Genomic DNA, 7,695 nt, shown 5'->3' with positions numbered 1-7,695 from the left:
TGCTAGAGGAGTGGGAGAAAGGAATGAGTATTAGGGACACGTCCCTGTGTTCTCACCCTGCCCTCTGGCCTCTCTCACTCCTAGCCCTGCATGTAAGGCCCTGATCTTTCTGTGAGATAAACACCCTTGGCCCTAGCTTGGAGGAAAACTGGAAGGGCTAAACTCTAAAATAAGCTAATTATCATCCATAGTCTAGGCCAAAGAAAACCAGGGAAACATTTGGCACAAAGAAGTCATCTTCGAGAAATTTTCTTCCATGTTACATTTGCATACATTTGTCATGGGCCTGCTTATTGATGCCGAAACTCAGCCTCTGTGCACCAGAGCCAAATTGAATCTTGGAGACAGGGGAGAAAAAATAGCTTTATTGCTTTGCCAGGCAAAGAGGGACACAGTGGGCTAATGCCCTCAAAACTGTGTGTCCAACCCAGGGGGGATTTGGTGAGGAGTTTTATAGCAATGGTTCAAGGCCGGGGCTTCTGATAAGATCAGGGTGTGTGCAGGGCCTGCTTTCCTTTAATCTGGCCTCAAGTGGTCTCCTGATGAGCTTCTGTGGTTCTTGAGGTTGTCAACTTGTGACCTTCTCTCTGGAGTGAAGAATGCTTCATCAAGTAGTTAACATCTTCCATTTGTTGGGGGTTTTAGTTTTGCAGAAGAGCTCACAGATATTGTTATGTGTATCTCTTGAGGCAGAACCAGGATCCTGTCTCAAGGCTGCACTAATGTTTTGTCTGTTTGTTTTATTTGTGTTTTCTGGCCACACCTCACAGCTTGTGGGATCTTAGTTCCCTGACCAGGGATTGAACCTAGGCCCGCGGTAGTGAAAGCACAGAGTTCTAACTGCTGGACCTCTAGGGAATTCTGCACTATTGTTTCTTGACTGCTTCTCCCTTATCTCTGCATCTCCTGCCTTCCCTGATTAGCAACTGTTTGAACCTGTCCTTTGGAATTCAGGGAAGGTCATGGAGGCTGAAGTCTATTTCAGCCTCCATGGGGGACACAGAAAGGCTTCCAGGCCCAGGGGCCCCACAGTGTCATGCTTGGTTTCACCATTACAACAGAAGAGGAAAAACAGCAAGACTTGAGTCTGCTGGCATCCTGTTGCCTTTCCCACCAAGATCAGACTGTTCCTCCTCTTGTTTCATTTCTGCTTCTTTTAGTGGACTCAAGTTTGGCAGATCTGAGGCTGCAGGCTGAGTCCTGCTGATTTTTTTCCCCCAATATTGTGTGCTCTAAGTAATGCATATTGCACAATACTGTTTCCTACTGCTGATATTTTAGTTTGTTGAGCCATGAGTCCAACAAGTTCTTTGAACCACAAAGCAGCATTTCCTGTGGCAATGCCAGTATGTGAGAAGCTGTAGTCGAAAGTTAAGCTCCAAAGATGAACTTGGCAAGGCCGTCTGACTTTACCATTCTTGCTCTAATATCTGGATTCCCCTCTATTTAATAGTCACATTGTTTGTATAAACTGAACATGAGGCTTAGCCTTCTGAGAACATATCCCAAGACACATGATGGCCGGGTCAGACTTCTGCCTTAACTGTGATAGTCTCACACCAGGAAATGACAATTGCTGTCCTGCTGTTAATTCATGAGCAATTTGATGCCTCTTGTGTAATAAGTGCAAGTTGAGAAATAAACTTCCTTCCTACGGTTGAAATTTCTACATCTTGGAGTACTTCAATAAATGGAACAAATTAGCATGTTAAATTTAATTGTGAAAGAGATTTGCTTAAAACCAGACCAAATTAACTTAGAATAAGTGTGTAGAGTAAGTAGGTTATATTCTAAACCACTAAAAACTAGGCCTGTCTCCCGTTGCACAAGTTTTCAAGGATATTTTGAGGAATCATTGAAAGTAAGACAATAATTCTGTTTTTCCTAATAATGCCTTATTGCATTATGTTATCAAGAATTGATTATAGTTAAAATAGCATTTGTTAATTGGCCAAGAAACGATACTTGAAAGAAAAACACTTATTATATCCCTTAGTATAGCTTTCCCATCTGAGGTCTTAACCATTAAAACTTATTATCTACTCTCCATTCCTCTTCCTTCCCAAGAACGTCGTATTTCAAGTCATTAAGCACTGTTGCATTCCAAGCACTGTAAAATGAACCCTGTGTGTAGATAAAAACATAAGTAGAAAATAAATAATTATTGTTTCCAAAAAGCAATATGTTCTCTGAGGGGGTATCAAAATGAGCAGAAATTTAAATACATTATTATATTACTCAACTTTTTCCAAAATTCATCTCCTCAGTCATCTGTCCTAGGATGCTTTCCAGAAATCCTTCCTCAAATACACTTCTCCAATATCTATGCCCTCAGGCCCATCTCTAATAATAGTGGGGTCTTGGGGGAAGGTTCAAAGAGAGGCCCATATTGCCCTGCCTAAATATTTGAAATTTTCTAAACAAGCTAACAGAATGTTAAATGAAATAGTTCTATCCTCCTACCTTGATAAATATACTTTGACAAATATATATCAAAAACATTTTAAAAATAAATAAAGCTTATGGATTTTGCATGATGAGAGTCAGTAAAATAGCAAAGATAACAGATTTAATTATTTCACAAATCTGGGTGTTCTGTTGTTGTGCAGCCATTTTTGGATGCATGCAAAGTAAAGAGATACATAATTTATGAGTTATGCTATATTAATGGTTTAAAATGTATTTTTCTTGGCTACATTTCAGCAAAATTAATTCTTAAGTTGTTTTTTGTTTTTTTTGTTATTTTGCGGTACACGGGCCTCTCGCCGTTGTGGCCTCTCCCGTTAAGGAGCACAGGCTCGGGACGCGCAGGCTCAGCGGCCATGGCTCACGGGCCCAGCCGCTCCACAGCACGTGGGATCCTCCCGGGCCGGGGCACGAACCCGCGCCCCCTGCATCGGCAGGCGGGCTCTCAACCACCGCGCCACCAGGGAAGCCCCTTAAGTTTTTATAATTGAAATTTTCACATAGTTTGTGTTCCCAGTCATGCCAAATTAGATGTTACTTGAATTAATAATCCTTAGATAGCTTTGTTATTAATTTTAATTAGAGGTTTCACTCTGCTAATGCAGTGACTTGAATGGTCAATTAGATTTCTAAAGTATTACTTGGATTAAAAAATGAACCGTGAATTTTTTTTTTTTTGCAGTACGCGGGCCTCTCACTGTTGTGGCCTCTCCCATTGCGGGGCACAGGCTCCGGACGCACAGGCTCAGCGGCCATGGCTCATGGGCCCAGCCGCTCTGTGGCATGTGGGATCTTCACGGACCAGGGCACGAACCCGCGTCCCCCGCATCGGCAGGCGGACCCCCAACCACTGTGCCACCAGGGAATCCCTGAACTGTGAATTTTATATCATGTTCACACATTGTAATGGGTTGCTTACAATAAATTACCTAGACACTGAGCTTCCAGAATAAATGAGAAAACACACAATGAACAGATTCCTTCAGGTTGTGTTTATTGCGAGTATGGGGAAATTGTTGGTCATAAGGGTACGTGGCCCTTTTGAGTTCCCGCAAGATTTTTAGGTCAAGTCCTCTGTGAAAATTCTGTCTTTTCAAACGTACCTCCAGCTCTTCATGGGCATTCCAGGGCAGAAGAAAATGGAAGGGAGTCCGACCCTCACCTTTATTATTCATTAGCTTCCCCACTGTGCTATCCTGGGACAACACAGCTTTGGGACTAAAGTCCGTTAGTCAAAAGAGTGGACATTTAAGGTTAAGGATTTTTAGGATATTAAAGGTGATTCAATGCCCATACTGGGCTCTGGTTCTTTATGTGGCAGAGTTGCCAGTGTGTTCTCTGGTACGTTGCTTTTTCCTGTTTCTGAGAGGAAGGCCTTCTGAGCCTTTGGTTAAGAACAGGGGGCCATTATTTTCTGAGACTAAGGTCAGTACTGGACCCCATGTGAAACTGGCCATAACACGATACACTTTTTTCCCCCCTTTATTTGTTTATTCTATCTTTTAGAATTTAAGCCCTGCAAGAACAGGCACACTCTTTTGCTATTTTTATTCCCAGTTCCTTATGTAGATAAAGTCTGGCATAAATACTGTGTTAGGATTAGCTGTTGACAACACTGTCTGCTCAACCAAATTGTGACTCTTGTGGAGGAAGGAATAGATATTTTGGTTTGTGGATCTCTGTGCCTCGCCCAATCTTGGAAGCATGGTCATTGTTTAATCAGTGAGTTCATTGGTTAATGTATGTGTATCCTTAGAACTCTACTCCTACTGTGGAAAAGAAGAAACGGTGTAATCCATGTCCCACACTGTCCTAATGTTAGTTTGGTAAACATCCAAAAGAAGCAAGAAGAAAATAATAGAACAAGAATGGCATTAGAACACAGAAGTGGCTCCTGTCTCCATTGTGTCCTTTTGGTTACCCTTAATTTTACTTTCTGTTTCAAAGATTCCTGAATCTTGGAATCAGGAATTCCATTTGGCCAAAGCCTCAAGGTTGACTAAAGAACTTCATATCCCTTGGATTTACTTCTCTTTTCCCTCTCTCAAGGATCTTTCATTCTTTCATTCCCTTTTTCGCACGGCTCTCTTGGTCTCCCCTTTTTTTTGAACTCATGATTAACCCTTTATCTTCACCTAGTTCCCTCCTGGATACCACAGAGATGGAAAAGTAGGAAGGGAAAGGGGGCTGTCACAGAGTTATACATACTGCCTTATACATACTGCCAAGATTAACAATTTTGGTTTTTTCCTCAGCTCTCTCCTTCCAGGGAAGTAACATGACTATGGAAGAAAGCCTGCATTCTGTACTTAGAAGACTCGTAAGCACTGGTATTACCAACAACAGAAATGATTTCTGTGCTACAGAATGGGAAAATCTGCACAGTGCTGCATTTCAAATGACTGTGCCAATGTTTATCCTTTTAAGGAAAACAAGCTTAAGCCAAAGTCCAGAGGGACATTCCTGAATGTTTACTCTGCATAAATCGCTTGGGACCTTTGCAGTACCAAGGGGTGTGATCAGGGAACCACAATAATGACTGAGACTGAATAATTTTCTTTTTGGTGAAATAGGAGCAAACTTTAATCTGTTTTAAAGAAAACGGAGAAATTTAAAACTTCCTGCACACTCAAGTTTATGGAGCAAATTCAGACTCACCACCCAAAGTTGGAAGACTCAAAAAAGTGATTTGGAGGACAGTAGAGATTGGACTTTTATAAGGGCAGGTTGAAAGCTCAGAATTTAAAATATAGCCACTGACTTTGCTTTTGTTTCAACTGCAACTATTAGAAGGCATACAACAGAGCTGACTGCCTCTTTCATAAAGCTCTGCCTATTTTTATAATGGATATTTATGCAAGATAGAGAAAAAAAGACTATAAAGATGTGACAAAAAGATTATACCCTAGATAAACATATGTTTATAAATTTAAATTTCTTTGCAATTTAAGAAATATAAATTTCTTTGCAATTTAAAGATTTTTCAATTTATTTAATAACCAGCTAATGTATAATTATATTGGATTTAACCAAATTCTATTACAAAAATAAAGAGTATCATCAATCTGTTATGGGATTGAAAATTGTCCTGATTCAAAGCACACTTCAAGCTAAAAGGTAGAACTCTCAGGAGGGTATTGCATCAGTAGTGGGGTCAAGTTAATCCTTGCCTAAAGGGAATTTTGTTTTTGTGTTTTTTGTTTTGTGTTTGTCTGTTTTTGGCTGAACCGGTGTTGCTATAAACATTCTGGTACATATTTTTGGTGAACATTTGGGTGCATTTATATTGGGTGGTTCCTCGGTAGTGGAAATGATAGGTCATAGGATATGTGTTCAGTTTTCATAGACACTGCCAAATCGTATTCCAAAGTGACTATGCCAATTTAAACTCCCACCATCAGTGTATGAAAGTTTTCAATATCTTTCTTTTTTGTGGGGGCGGGCCTGCCGCATGGCTTGCTGGGTCTTAGTTCCCCTACCAGGGATTGAACCCAGGCCCACTGCCGTGAAAGCACAGTCCTAACCACTGGACCGCAAGAGAATTCCCCTAAAGGGTATTTTGAACGCACACTAAGAAAGTTTAAAATCAAGCCTCGAAAGTCAAATTGATTCCAAATAACCTAACTGCATTCCAGAACAAAATGAAAAAATATTTAAAGTGATATAAAATATATAATTACATTTATAACCAACATAAAATTCATAATATTTGACATCCAATCAACAATTACTAAATATAGGCACTCCACCTCAGTACTGTGTCTCATCAGTTTGATTTTCATTCTGAGCATCAGACTACTTACTGCTGATTAGATAATGAGTGTTGCAATCATCAACTCCCATAGTTCTCCCTGTATAACTTTCAGATATATATTCTCTCTATCATTACCCCCAGGATAGCCCCACATCATTCATGTCAACAAATATTCTATGAAGGGCATCTTGCTTTGGGCCAGAAATTGTGTTATTTATTGGGATTCAAAAATGAGTCTCTGCCCTTGCTCACAAACTAAGATAATTCCAATCTAATGTAGCAAATGTTTATACAGATTAAATGAAGTGCCATAAGAAGATGTAGAAAAGAATGTCTGGGGGACTGTGGAAAAAACATAATTATAAATGGTACCATCAGGTCCCTACTAAATGTCAAAGATCATTTCTAATCCTCCCAGTAACTCTTCAAGGCAGGTAATATTCCCATTTTACAACTGAAACAATCTCAAAAACCTTAAGGAACTTGCTCAAGGTTAAGAGGCAGAGAAAACCTGGCTGATTCCCAACCCCTTGATTTTTCTATCATATCATGCTATTTTCAAAGGGAAATAACATGTAAGTAATTGCTTTCTGGAGGTACCAATAGATGAGCTTGATCTTGAAAAATAAAAAAGAGTTAGAATTTACTAATGGTCAAGGGAAGAACTAAACTGAAAAAAGAAGGGAAAATGGGTACAAAAACATTAAAACCAGAATGATCATTGCACATTTAGAGAAGAGTTTATCGTTCTAAACAAGTAGAATACAGAAGGGTGGGGCAGAGATACATTGGACAGAGAGTAGATAGTCATTTCTCAAACAGTTTTGCTCCCTTTTTGAATTTCGCCCTCATATTTCACCTTCAATGCCAGGAGAATTATCCTGCTAAAATAGAATGATGTCAGTCACCTATGTATAAGCATTTAAGGTTTCTCTTTTTTTCTCCAGCTTAAGGTCCATATTTCTTAGCACTGATGGCACATGTGCCTTGTTTTTCTAATCTTTGAAATGGGTATATTTTGAATATCTATTTCCTCAGTTACTATAAGGAGATTTTATACACACACACATACAGTCTCAGCCCTGTTTTTTATAACAGATAAAATGGTATGTTTTTACTAAATGTTAGTGATTATTAATAATAATTATTATTGCTATTCTTTGTGCTATCATAGTATGGTGAGTCAAATCAGACATTTAGCAGAGATGTTTTGGTGAAAATAAAGAATGTTGAAACTGAAATACAAGTACTTCAATTGATGTTTTGAAAAATTAACGCATTAGGAAGTGGAGTGCAGGTGGTAAGATCTTATGGTTTTACTTTTTCCTTTATTTCCCTTTTTATGCCAGCCACAAACAATTTCCTTAGTTGGATATAATAATTAGCAAATATGACCCAACAGGCCAAAGAACCAAAACAAATTTTGCTCCATGTTAACCTTTTAGATTAACTTTGCTGAGAACATTGAAGCTGTC

This window comes from Lipotes vexillifer, unplaced genomic scaffold, assembly GCF_000442215.2.
Source record: "Lipotes vexillifer unplaced genomic scaffold, Lipotes_vexillifer_v1.1 scaffold872, whole genome shotgun sequence".
NCBI classification, from domain to species: domain Eukaryota; kingdom Metazoa; phylum Chordata; class Mammalia; order Artiodactyla; family Lipotidae; genus Lipotes; species Lipotes vexillifer.
The sequence above is the reverse complement of the archived record's forward strand: the minus strand, read 5'-3'. Positions refer to the sequence as shown.